This window comes from Tachypleus tridentatus, chromosome 11 (genome assembly GCF_004210375.1).
Source record: "Tachypleus tridentatus isolate NWPU-2018 chromosome 11, ASM421037v1, whole genome shotgun sequence".
NCBI lineage: Eukaryota > Metazoa > Arthropoda > Merostomata > Xiphosura > Limulidae > Tachypleus > Tachypleus tridentatus.
Window position 1 is genome coordinate 95658932 of NC_134835.1, and position 15142 is coordinate 95674073.

Consider the following 15142-nt stretch of genomic DNA (forward strand, 5'->3'; position numbering starts at 1 on the left):
TCTAGATTGAAACTTGTGATCTCTTTAAACAGATCACATTTTTCTTGGATTCATCCTACTCTTACAACTGTACTTCAAGCAAACTTTTGTCTCTAGCTTATCAACAGCTTGAGAATAAGTTGGGGATTTTGCTGACTTCTAACAGCACCTTCAGTTAGATTGCCTTTTTCCTTTGATTTTTCTACTGGTTCATTGTTGGAATTTACTGTGTAGAGATGATTTGTTAGAAAGGGTTCATTTACTGTTTTCTGCCTGTTGTAGGAAGCTCCTTTTTACATTCCATGTTATTTACTGGAGTTTCAGAGACATTATGTTCCTGATTTGATACAATCTGTTTGCATTCTTCTTTATCATCATTGGACTCTTGTCTCTCTGGCTCTGATTTGGGAGTACTGGCCCATAGCATTTCTAGATCCCATCCTTTGATTCCCAGGTCTATTGGTTCATGTAATGGAGTCCATCCATGTTATCAAGGATCTTTGGCTCGTACTGATTAATGACAATGGCATCTGTGACAGTCCTGTTCAGGGGGACTGTTGGAGCTCAATTACATCACTTCCTGAACATTTTGTGTTCTTTCACCACAGATCCATGGGCACTCCATGTTGTGGCTTCAGGGTTGGTCTTTCAGTTTACATCACCTCCACCTTTGTCTACTTAACCTGTTACCCTTAATCTTCAACAGATCCATGGTAAGTGGAGTTATGTTCCTAAGCCATAAGAGAGTTGTTAGTCAAAAAGGCAGTTGAGATGGTCAATCCCATTCTTCCAGGATTTTATCCCCATTTATTTGTGGGACCTAAAAAGACAGGATATTGGTATTCAGTCATTGATCAGTTTCAACTCAACCAATTTTTAGATCCTCTTGCTTTACAATAGAATCTTTTCTCACTCTGTGATGGCACTTTGAACCAGGGCTTTGAATGACTAAGTTTGATGTCACCAATACTTATTTCCATATTCCCATAATAGAATCTTCCTAAATATTTCTCAAGTTTATTTAGTTAGGTGCTACAGTTCAGAGCTCTTCCTTTTAGTCTTGCATAAGCATCTTATGTATTCTCTATAGTTGTTTGAGCTTTTGCTCATCAGCTGCATTCCTTGAGCCTGTGCACACATCATTATGTGGAGGACTGGCTTCTTCTGACTCCATCCTATCAATTAGCAGAACAACACTTTCAGATTCTCCTTTCAGAAGCCACAAAAGTGGACATCCATATCACATTTATTAAGTCTGTTTTGTTACTGATGCAATATCCCCATCCATTTGGATATGTTTTTCAATACTCACTTAAGTTGCACTCAACCAACCTCTACTAGGCTTCAAGCTTTGGAAAAAGCCACCAGACTTACTTAGGTCTTCTTCTCCTAGTGCACAGATGGTTTTCTCTCTTTTAGGGATATGGGCATCTCTCAAGTTTTTTATTCCTATGAGATGAGCACAAATAAGGTATCTTTAGTGGTTACTACACTACCAATGGATAGTATATCCCAATTGTTTGGATCATCATGTCTTATTACTCAGGATAAACATCATTGATTGAAAATGGAGGTTTGATCAAAGCAACACTAATATTGAGGTACCAATTCCACTACCACATCCTAAGATCCAGGGTCTTATCTTCTTGGTCATGAGTTCCCAAGCACTTGGACAGAAGAAAAGTCTACCCTTCTTATTAATGTTACCAGACTTCTCATAGTACATTTCAAGGTTTGTCTCTTTTGCAGGGAAAAATTATCATGATACATTCCAACAATTCAACAGTTGTATCTCAGGTTTCTCATCACAGAGGCATACATTCTCAAATCCCTTACTTTCATTCCTTAGATCTTCTCTATTGAGCTTACTTCCATCATTCCAAGAGGGTTAAATATAATTGCAGGTCACTTTTCTCAATTCAGTTGGATTCTTCTGACAGAATGGATACAACATCGTGAGGTTTTTCAATGGATTTGCTCTCATTTCTAGTCTACAACAACTGATGCCTTTGCAACTCATTGGAATTCTCGATGCTGTTATTTTAGTCTCAGATTTCTCATCCTTGAACATTGGATTGGACAGGTTTACATCTGTGTGCTTTTCCCCCAATTGTCTCAGATTCTGACTGTAGTTTATTCTATTCCATGTTGAGTTCTCTTTGTTGTATTTTATTGGCCAGCTCAGGAGTGGTTCCTGCATCTTCACTGTCAACAGGAAGGTCCACCTCTCTCCCTTCCACATTGGAAGTCTCTTTTGAGACAACCTTGATCAGACCCAGATATTTGGAAACTCAGTCTTCATGCTTGGAAGAAGTTATGTGGTTCTTTGTCCAACATAAGGGTTTAACTTCTAAAGTTTTTCTGTGTTTAACTAAATCTCTTTGTAGGCCAACCATGATTGTTTAACAATGGAAATGGAATATTTATAATCAGTGGTATAATCAAAGGAAGTTAAACCCTTTTCATCCATAAGTATTTATCATAACTCATTTTCTGACTTGGGTATTTGAGAAGGGATTTGCTTTGTCTACAGTGGCTTTTATATAAGGCATCATTATTTATCATTCTTAATTTTCTAAATATTGGAAGGTTCATCAGGTCTACTAAAACCCTTTTGTATTTTTCAACCCAAACAACCTTTTCAGTTATTAAATTGGGATTTTACAGTTGTTTTACACGCATTGGCTCATCCTCCACTTGAGCTCTTAGCTTTGTATTCTTTGTTTCACATTTCTTTTAAACTGTTTTTTTTGTTTTTTTTTGGCTTGTGGATGTCATTAGTTGGAGCTGTTTGCAATCCATGTGCATAGGTCTCTTTATTATTCCACATTTGTCCTGTTATATCTTTTCATCAAGACTGTGGCAGCCAGGAAAGGAGAAAGATCCTTCTCACTAGTCCATTTGCCAGCCATTTCCTAATTTTATGACTGCTCCAATCCCAACTATTTGTTATATCCTGTCATGGCTCTCAAGTATTATATGACTCATACTAACTTATTTTGATGTACTAGGAACCAGTTGTTCATTCATTAAGATATGTCTGTTTCCTGTGATTTGTCTCTGATTACCCTCACAAGGTGGCTTCATTAATTGATTTATATGGGTTGTACTGGATTACTGTTACAGGAGAAAAATATTTTGCATGCCAAATCTCACCAGATTCATCATATCTCTATGTCATTGGCCATCCAGTTGAATTGCTCTGTGGAGGACATTCCACAGGCTGATATGTAAACTATTACTAATACTTTCCCATCTCATTTTTTGCAGGATATGATAGTGTCCACTTTTGAGGGTTTTTGACCATTTGACCAACTCCTGTAGCTATTTTGACCACATCTGTTAGACTTTAATCAGTGGTATTTTCCTCAATCATACACTTTTATTTCCAGGGTCCCTTTATTTATCACTGTATCCCACTCTGGCAAGTGTTGTCCAGACAAGTATGCTTTCTGTTCTCAATCCTGCAGTAGCAACCACTTGCATTATAATTAATACAAGTTGTATTATGGGGTGTTCCATAAAATCATGTTGGTGCCTACTGGGTGGCGTTACTCATTGTGAACAAAAGGTTAAAGGAAATTCTGCCCATCTCTTTCAATCTTGGTTCATCTATTGCACAATTTCTAGAGTATTCCCCTCAGGACTTCCTAGTGCATCCCCCAAAACTTGACTGGTGGATCTCACGAGTCCTTACCACTCCTGGTTTCCAATTGCTGGGGTGGCAGACAGAGGCTTTTCCTCCAGAGTGTTTCAGTGTTTTTCCAGGTGTCAGTATGAGTAGCACTAGCTTCAGTGGGAACTTACTCATAATTTCATTTCAGATTTGACACAAAACTATCTAGTTGGGTGTGCATGGCCCTTACCTTTAGTCAGTTTAGTATATTGTTCATGGAAGGTGGTTCACTATCTACTCCTAATTTTGAATTGGAAGTGATTCCATCCGAGAAATACTCCTTGCCAGCTTGGCTGAGGTGTGAGAATGAATGCTCATAATTCCAGACTGGATGGGTTCTGTTTCATTGGTTGAGTATGGCATTGGCATATACAATCCCAACATTCTGAGTTTAAGATGTTGGCTGTTGAATTTCTATGTGGAGGGGAAGTTTGTTTACTACTGTATTGCTTTCTTTCTAGTCATGATTTTAGATGGTTCAAAACACATCACACTTTGATATAGATACCATGATTCCTTACTTCCAACCCTGAGTTGTGTAACCTCAGCTGTTTGGTTGGAGATGACATATACTGACAAATACTCATATTCTATTCCATTTTTGATATAGAAACTGAGTTTCAGGTGAAGAGTACACCTGTTCTGGATGTAGTGCTGTTTCCCCCATTTTGTACCACTTTTCTCTTGGTAGACACCTATTCTATGCAGACAGTATCTATATGAATCATGTCTGCACCAGCCCCTCCACCTACCTAGTGTGGGAGATTTGAACACTACAAATCAAATAAACACAACACAACCAAAGAAAACACCCAAGTACTAAATAAACAAACATAAACAAATGCAAAATTAAAGAATCCTTGCTTATACAACATCTCAATCCCAAAATAAACCAAAACAAAGGAACACCTTTATACCTATATTAATAAATATAATCAAACATCTAAGCATGCCTTTTACATTCCTACATTCAGTTACACAACCCCCTTCAAACATGTGGTCAGCTATCGGTCAGTTACCTCTTTCTTTCTTTGTGAACCTGATGATGACCAAAGAAGGTCAAAACATTGTTCACTCCTCTACATAAAAATTTTCTCAACCCAAACCAGTCATTTTTACATGTAGAATTGAAACCCAGTTTTAATGTTATAAGTTTGTTTGTTGTTGTTTTTTCAGCTTTGCTCAGCTTGAGATCAGCATGGCCTGTTGATTCAGGGGATATGTCATGATTTTAAGGTTTGAGTCTAATTGCCACCAAACTTACCTCATGTTTGTTTGGTAAACTATTTGCCACTATCACTAGAAGGAAGGCAACTGAGTAACAACATCCATTGCTAACTATTGGGCTATTGCTTTGATCTAGGAAGCCTGTGCACTGGGATCCTAAGATGTCCCATGACTTATTTGTTTAACAGGTTGGGTTCATTGATTGGTTTGTATTGCTTACCAACTGTTTTGTTGAAAGGGTGAAGACTTCTTTGATTTTTATCTCCTCAAAATCAATATATGTTTATATCTGGTGGCTTTGTTGCATCACCCATTGAAGGAGATTGTATGGATCACATTTCATATAAGTTTCATTACTTACATGACAAATAATGACCTGCAAAATATTTGCTGTCAAATTAGTATCTTCATTCCAATAATATTTTTTTAAATACAAAATTTATACACTAATACAAGCAAAATGTAATCATAGGCAGTGATATTTATAAGTCCATTTACATTTAGGTTTTTACTTTATAAAACTTTAACTAATGTTAGACCTACCTTTGATAAAGAGATAAATTAACAGTGTACCATGTATGTGTTTTACATTAGCTTAGGACTAAACTGTGCTGTATTTAATTCTATCTATAAGTAAACTTAAATTGTTATTTTATGACCTAATATCAGACTTTTCTGAAAACTTCAAGCTTTTAATGTTATTGTGCTAAATGGTTAATAAAGAATAGTTATATTTATCTTTTTCTGTTTATTCATAAAGCAGTTGTAGTGACTTGATTGTTGAACTTTCCAGCTCTCTGATGCAGGTAGGTGTTTGCACTGTTTTTCTGGGTTACATTCTTACTGCACATACTTATAAAGGGTATTGACAGCAAAATTATAGTATGATAGCATTTTGGTGTCTGAAATTATAATTTTCTTCTGTTATTCTATAAATCCTGTATTTAAAGATGTACTGAAGATGACTTTAGTCTGAGTGCAAATGCTTTTGTTGTCTTTGCATTACCCTGTGCACCTTACTGTCTAATTATGCATGTGCACACATTTCACTTTTGCAACAGACATTCAAGTATATTATTATATAGATTTGGTGGTTGCTCATTAGAATGTTTGTTACTACCTTCACGTCCTGGCTAGTTTGTCAAGAGATGAATGACTTCATTTCTTTTGTGTTCATTTCTATTCTCATGCAGGTATTCTTTCATCATTTTAATTTGGATCCCTCTCAGTGGTGGGTATTGCCTTTTCATGTATGCTTTTTGACCAATTTGCACTAGCTGACCAAAATAAATGTTCCTTGTAGCAACAAACTCTGTGGAGATGAGAGGTTCTATAAAACCACCTTGTGCACTTTATGGGTACTACACAGTTATACACATTACTAGACTATCACTCATGGATTATCATCAGGAAAGTATAAAGGTATTTTGCCCATCCCTGCTGAAACCTTGATTGAATAAATCAGGATCAGTTAGCTTTTCAAAATGGAAACATAATTCACCTATTGCACTGTCTGCAGAACATTGTTTTTCAGGACTCTCCTATGTGAACATCCCATATATCTTAGTAGATGTGTGAAAGTTCTTTCCACTCCAAGTTTTCAGTCACTGGATTTGTGGGCAGAGGCATATTCCTCCTGATTGATGCTTGAACTTGTCACTCAACTTAAGGAGAAAAGTGAAATGTTGGGCACTCTTCTACCATTAACCTTGGTTGGTTTTGCCAAATGTATGGTAGGAGCATGATCGCCTACACAGGAGATTCTCATATATCTAGCTCAGCAATAAATATTTGCTATCTGGTTGAGTTGAGTATGGCCCTTCTTTTTGGTTATTCTTTCATTTTGATTATTGTGGAAGAGAATCTTTGACTTTTAGTAATTCCACAAGCAGGGCATCAATTTCTGTTCCATTGGTTGGACTTAGTTTGTTTAACACCTTCCTCATAATTCCAGAGGCAGGAGATATTGCCTTGCCTTTCAAGTTGTGGAGTTAGGGTTTTGGTTTATAATAATAGGCTGGGTAATTCTCTTTCTTCAGGTTAAATGAGGTTTGCCATAGCCTAAATTCTGAGTTCAGTTTCTTACATTTTGCACTTCTTCAGGTTGAAGAGAGAGTTTATTTACTTTTGTGTTGCCTGCTTTATCTTTGTAATTCCAACGGCTCGATGTGGCAACATTCTGTAACTTTCTGATTGGGTTCCAATTATTCAATGCTACTAAATAAGTCCTTTAATATTGATTTGGGTCCAGAGCCATATGGTTCCAGTGACAAGATATTGGACCTTGTCTGATTGGTTGGATCCTGGATGAAACTATATTCTTTTAACAGTGTTGAGGTTTTGCCTCTGTGGTTGCCTCGGAATTAGATTAGATGTTGTTAGGCTAAAGAGCATACCTGCACCATAAATAGTGTAGATCTCACTAGTATGCTATTACTGTATTTCATTTTCACATGCATGTTCTTTCTGTGTGAATCTTGTGGAAGTAAGTAGGCTTAGGAAGTTAACATTTTCCCATACATTTTTATTACCTCCTTTCACCCTATCTCACCTTTCCTCCTCACAAAATAGCTGGTTTCAGGTCTGCTAGTTTGGACCATCTCAATGGAAATAGGAAGTAGTAATAGGGAGCTTGTACATTGATCTGGGATAAGGGCTGCATTGATGCAGTTTGAGAAAATCACAAGACTTAACTTGCTTTGGGCAATATAATTGGGTATAAAAGCTGGAGCAAGTGGAGTAAGCTTAATACCAATGTTTAGGTGCAAAGAGAAACTTTCATTAAAATAAAGCTATAGTGTAAGAGGACATAAATATTATTGGAAATACACTTTTGATGTAGAAAATTATTAATATATATTAATAATATATATTTCATATCTAATAATTTCTGATGTGCTGTTAAATAAGCAAGTTTAGTAGACAACATGTTTTTGGAGTGAATACATAATAATGAGTATCACAGTTTATATGCCAAAATGTAGTGAAATATTAGAAACCAATATGCCTAAAACTTTTTTTTTTCACTTCTGTTAATTCAAAATAGGTATGTTTCTTTAAAAAAAAAGGGGGGGGGACTAGAAAGGAAAACAAAACATTACTTAGAATAGAAAGGAGAAAATCAGGGATAAATACCATGAGTTCAAAAAGAAATTTGGAACAAAAATTGCTTGTAAAGCAGCTGGCTCATAATACTGAACAGCAACTATTTTTCTTAAGTATGTTAATGGTAAATAGAATGTTAGTATCATTACATATAATAAAAAATCACCAAGATTATTGCCCTGATGTGATTATTATGACATGTTAGGTATCCTATTTTCCACTGTGGATAGTTGGGACTGTTACACTTACAACTCCATGATTGGATTTTTGTAGAGAAAATAAAAATTGCCAGAAATATTTGCAAGTGTTATGATATTCACGTTGAAGCTAGGATTTATATCCTTGCCAAATATTGATGGCTTTTTGTGTGAAAAGCTAGAGTTTAATAATATGCTTTGTGTAAGTATAGCCTGGAAGGAAATATACAAAAAATGTAAAATTATATGCTGAAATATATATAGCATAGACACACACACACACACACGTGTTGTTATATAGAAGTTGAAAAGATCACAGATATCCAACCTAGTGTTATCATGACATGATTAAAATCTGTAGCTTGTGCTGCTTTACATCAAATGTACAGGGTGGCCTGTAAGTCCCTACCCATCCATATGCTATTATTTATATTCAGTAATACTAATGATGGGTTGAAGGCAGCTGTTACCATGGCATTTGGAACAATAACTCCTGCTATGTTGAGGTAAATGTCTCACAAAACATGGTGTCACATAATATTATGCAGCGAGAATGAGGGACAGCATACAGATACACTGGATACATAAAATATATGGATGGGTAGGGACTTATGGGCCACCCTGTATATTAACTACAGTATGTAAAAGTGTAGGACTTTTCATTGCTCATTTGATTTTACCTTTGGGTAACAAATATTTTCTAATTGAAACCACAGTAAGTGAACTTGTTACAGCTAAGTTCTATTATCAATTTTTTAAAAAAAATTACAAGTAGTTGCAAAATAAGGATTTATTTCTTTTCTAAAAAAATTCTCAAAGTAATCAGTTTTCTACTTAATTTTAAGACTTCAAAACCCTTTTAAGCCTGTGTGTGCAAAAACAGTTTGAAAATGTTAATCATAAAGCTAGTAACCCTCGATGATGAGAAACCCATTGAAATGAAAATGTATCTTGGAATGGCTGTTATGAGTATTAACAATTTTATTGATAAAGTGTTAAGAAAGAGGATGACCTGATGATGACCTAGGAAGGTCAAAACATTATTTCTCATTGTCAGTAAAAGTGTTAATACCCATACCAGCCTTTCTGAGATAAATAAAGCTTGTAATTCTTGTATTTTCTGTTGTGTTTACCCACCCTTAGTTACCAATGCATATAGATTGCTGTTATATTGTATTAAATTCTTGTAACGACTGTGTTAGCCTACATGGATTATAATTTATATACATATGCTATTATGAAATTTTTTTGTCACATTCAAAACTTCTAATTAAAAGAATCTCCTTTGACACACATCTTAAAATTAGTTTATTATGAAATATATTGGTACATGTATAAACTTTATTTGGGTACCTTACAACTGTATTAATGGTCTTTAAATAATTCCAAAAAAAATATGCAAAGTTAGGAATAACAGTGCAGGTAAATATGTTTTCATAGAAAATTAATGTGCTTAAAATGAATACATTAAACAAATACAAACACTGCAGGTAAAATAAAAATTGTAAAAATAATTAGCTAGATTGAATTGTATTGATTTGTTTTTTCTGTGATTATGTATAGTTTAAAGAACAATTAATGCAAGTACAAAGAGACTGATAACACACTTTCAAGAGAGAAGACATGGATTGTGAAATTAATTTCATGGACTTCAAATGTAGATTTAATTGAACAAATATATTTAGTCCTTACCTTGACTTATTACAATGAGCTGTAAAAACATTTTCTCATGAAATACATGTCACATGTAAAAATTAACCTTTAGAAAAAGGTTTATCACCTTAAAAACTGAACTATTTGTGAATATGTATTTTTTCTTTTGCCTTTTTGGTGTAGTTATTCTACATTTGTGGTGATTTTTTGTTGTTGTTGAAATTAAAACATTAATTGTGAAGCTAGAATTTTATATAGTGTTTTGTTTAATCAAACTATCATCATTCACCTGATATTAGATTTAACTGCACTAAAAAACTTATTAATGTGTGTGGTGAGACTCCTAATACCAAGTTTACAAAAAATCAACCTCCCATGTACAGTGGCTTGTACCTTGTGAGTGGTAGTTTAACAAAATATTGACATAATATGAGCGCAGTAAGAATTATAAAGTCCTACAGAAAGAGCACTTAGACAAACAAATGCTATGACATACTGATATAAAATATGAAAGAAAGTTTATACATTTATTGAAACATACTTCAGATAATTTTGTCAGACATGGATATTCTCTTGTCCAATATGTAACAACATTTTTTGCCAAATTTGACAAGTTAATTCAGTTAGATCCTAACTCTGTATACTTCAGATTTGAGCCTTTTTAAGTTCTTATGGTTTTGACTATATATAGTAAACTGATATATGCATTGGATCCTTTTCAGTAAATAAACTGAATCTGAAGTAAACTTTTATTTCAGTTCTAATGTTTGTTTGGCTTAAGGACAATTTTATTGTAAAATGTTATCCCTTTAATTTTTTAGTACATCTAACTTGTATGTACACTATATTAATTACAAAATTGAAGTAAAGATAAAAAATAAACAACAGGATATATATGAATAATTATTAATTTTTCTTGATTAAAGTATGAATGTACATGTAAAATCATGTGCATCAGTTGTACCGATTAATATGTTTTAAAAAAGTCATAAAGGTGTACTTGTGACATAGATGTTTTCTTTGGTTATATCTAACTTATTTTGCCTATTTTATTATAAGTGAGATATAAATCTTCCAAGCAAGTTCTTAATACATCATACATTCATGATATTAAATGAAGATGTATACTCCTACATTATCTTTTTTGAATAATTTAAAATTTAAACTTGAAACAGAGGTACAATATATACATTTATAGTCACTTTTAATGTTAATTACACAATACCAGTAATCAATTTCCAAATGTTTCCTTGAATTATTGTAAACTTTTTATTGTCATTTATCAAGTAAGAGCATTAATTGGCCTTAATGAAGATGCAGTAACTACCAAATAAATAGTCAGTATGTAAGATGTAACTAATTTCCATCTGTTATTGAAAATTTTCATTTTTATTACTGTATGTTGTGAAAAGAGTTATTTATTTCTTGCTGTGAAAAGTGTAGTTCATTATATTATGTATTTCAGTGACATGAATCAAGATAGAAAACTTTTAAACGTTAAACTCTCAATTATGTGTGAACTTAAATCAGAATAGTTATATTTTTTGCACATCTTAGTTCATAATAAGCACTAAAATATTAGATGTAAATTTGATCATTGTTGTAATTTTACTTAGTATGAAGAAACAAGATTGACGATGTATTGGAAATTTTGTGCTCATTTCTTCAATACTTTAATCTATAATACTGAATAATAAGTAAACCTATTTCATTTTCACTAAATTAGTCAGTTTCACTGTTCCTAAAAAGATTATTGAAACTGTCTGTATATAGAGATATTTTTTTTAATTAGTAAAAAGTTAACAAATTTTGAGTTCATAATCACAAGTACAACTTACATAAATACCTTAGCCCGGTATGGCCAGGTGGGTTAAGGAGTTCAACTCGTAATCTAAGGGTTGCGGGTTTGGATCCCCATCGCACCAAACATGCTTGCCCTTTCAGGGGCATTATAATGTTATGGTCTATCCCACTATTCATTGGTAAAAGAGTAGACCAAGAGTTGGCAGTGGGTGGTGATGACTAGTTGCCATCCCTCTAGTCTTAAACTACAAAATTAGGGACGGCTAGCATAGATAGCCCTCGATTAGCTTTGCGCAAAATTCAAAAACAAACAAGATAAATACCTGCATATGATTGAAAATCAGCTATTAGAATTAAGTCCTGTCCACTTAAAAACATGTCTTTTATCAACTTTATTCTTCTCAGTGCACCATGGGATATACTGAACTATACATTTAGCTGTCTTTTCTTTAGGATGAAATAGTGCATTTTCAAATCTTGGAGAAATATCTAGCCATACTAACCAAAATCTGAATTTACTATTGTGATAGAATTTCATAATTTTTAACATTGTTAAGAAAGCTGAGAATAAATTTGCAGAAAATAATTGAACAAAGTTTTTAATGCTGTTATGAAGCTAACGTTAATTTGGAGTAGCATGCTTTACCTTGTGTCCCAAAATTGTAATTATTTTTTTGTTTTGTATATGCTTTGTATTTAAACTATAAAAATGCATACATTATTTGTAAAAAACTATATTTATATTAATGTATTTTTGAGTATTTTATAGAGCTGTGCAATAGTAGGATTTACCAACCTATTGATTGGTGGCTCCATTAATTGATTACATTTAATTAATCAATTAGTATAGTGCTCCTCAAAGCATAGTATGTACTTAGAAAAAAGATAACTAGTCAGCAGTTTCAAGATAATACATACCTCTCACAGTAAGCTATCGTCCAAATGTATATAGAGATTTGCATGCTACTAGCCTTTGGGCAACTCCAACCTATTCTTACAAGTTTTCTCCAGAATTGAACTACTGCATAATAATGTTCTTATGCAGCAAAAGCCTTCTACCAGTAGGATGGTGACACAGCCTTCCTGTGCAGTAACTCATTATATGGTTTAATCACTCGTTAATTTTCATTCTTTTGCTGAGCCCTGAACATATCAGACATGTTTTTTTCTTTCTCAACTTAAGATTTGCAATGTTCAGAGAACTTAATTTCTTGCTTTCTTCAAACTATGAACACACTATTTCATGTAACATCATCTTCTATTTGTATCAGTGACAAATTTCCAAACACAGGTTATGTAACAATTATTAAATATAGAGGCATGTTCCCTGGAGATGATGTGGTGGCCATTGTGAATAGGGTAGTGGCATCTCTTATGCAGTCAGGACCTTAAGCTCCAGTCACTTTTTTAGATGTTCCTTCCTCTCATTTTGTGAGGATAATGGATAGGAAAAATATATTTTTTTTTCATCTGATTATATTTCAGAAACTTCTGTCTGTATTGAAAAAAAACCTTAAACTTTCTCCCATTTTCAGGACTTTATTTCTCATGTATGCACCATTCTTTTTTTCTTCTGTGTCATAATATCTTCTTGTTTTTCACTTATAAACCATAACCCCAACTTATCTCTTTTTACCATTCCTGGAGCATTTACATTTTCACAACCACAATCCTTGCCCTCCCTGTCTATCTTATCCTTATTTCCTCAATTTTAATTGTTCTGTGCCCTCTCTTGTGATTCACACAATGGAACTGCTCTTGCCTGTGGGGAAAGGGAGTGAGAAGTATTTGGTGTCAGTTTCATCCTTTGCTTGATTTTTTACAATGCATCTTTTCCTCTCCTCTCAGCACTCAAGTGTGAACCACTACACCATGTCCATAAGAATTTTACAGGTGTTTGTAGTTCCATTTACTTCTCCACTGTGCTTGTTCCTCTTCAACCATTTCTTGCTCACTTGCCTGTTTGTTACTGGATTGTTGACTGGGGATACTTTTCCACCCTGAGTTGGACTTTTTTCTTCCCTTCTATGAGCTCTTTTCCAGACTTTCTCTCCAATTTCCTTACCCTTTTGCTTTCAGACTTCATCTTGTTTCCACCATTTCCTTAGTACCGTATTAAATGAGGGAATGTTTTTCAACTTGTTCTTATCTAGGATCTGCCTTTCTCCCATCTGCCTGTGAGATATGGAACTTATAGTCATCAGGATTTGTACTTATTCTACTCATTCTAATTGAGATATTTCATATTTGTATATCATGGCTTCATAGGAACTACTTATCTCTTTGAGTCATGCACAGATCTATGTCATAAGTTGGTCCCTGTACATTTTGACCTCAGTGATTCTCCTGTCTTTTTCTCTACTTTGGTATTCCTATGGTCAGTTGGACAAATCCAGTATCACCATCAGTGTTCCATTACCTCCACCCAACCCAAATCTACACTTCTTTGTCAGTGACTAATAACTTTTTGGGGAGATTTCTGAATGACAGCTTTATATTTGGCACATAGGCTAAAGATGATTTTTATTTCCATATCCATGTTCTCAAACTACATGGATATGATACTCTTTTGACCACACCTATTGGATTATTTCATTATGTTCTATCTCAACAACTTCTCAGCTTTCTCTATATTAACTGTCAAGGGGGTATTCCAACCCAGAATCCCTTTATTTCAAACCCTGGGCTAATTCTTAATGGATTGTGGACTGCATATCTTGGCTGGACTATGATCTGCCTACAGAATTGTCTCTTTTCCACCCATTCCACGGGGGATGCTCTAGAGCACTCCCCTCATTATTACCTTGCCAACCATCTCCATTTTATGCTGAATCTCTTCTGATAATCTGTTTTTCATTCTTTGGTTCTGACTTTTGCTGCTTTCTGCCCAAGTCTGGTCTTGTACTCGCCCAACCTTTCCATCTTTTATCTTGGGTTGTGGCCTTGATTAAAGACACTCATTATGATGTCCTTTTAGTGGTACTCCCCTTTGTTTGGCATAAACTTGGTTGGTTTCTATGCCACTATACCAATCACACATTCATTTGCTTCAACATCTTTTGTCTGCTTTCTGTCAAGGGATTTTGTCCTTCAACTTTCTCATTTGGATTTGTTCAGTTCATTGCCCTTTGAACCAGACTTTCCAATTTGGTAATCTTTTCATCTCCATTTTACATTATTTTGCTAATGGGTGTGGCTTTTCACATCAGTCCATTTGTTTCCACCTACATCCTGATCCTCCTACCATTGGACATCTCCATTCCTTTTACTTCGTTGTTCGGCAGGAATCAGTTGTTTCCACCATTGCTGGTTATTGAGTGACCTTGTCTTTAACATCTCACCTTTCTCAATACAACAGGATGTCTCCCCCACTTCTCTCCACCTTATTCCAGTTCTTCCTCATCCATAGTCATGCTCACTCCATTTCCATGCCTGGCTGGCACTTTAGTGTTGCACTACATGCTCTTACCCATGCCCACTTTTCAAAATAGGATTACAAGGT

At 34.5% G+C, this 15142-nt stretch overlaps 1 protein-coding gene across 7 annotated transcripts in view; it reads left to right on the forward strand.

Annotated features, from left to right (window-relative positions):
* Positions 1–15142, forward strand: part of LOC143232829 (uncharacterized) — a 115210-nt gene that overhangs the window by 20117 nt on the left and 79951 nt on the right. The gene's annotated exons all lie outside the window — the stretch shown is intronic.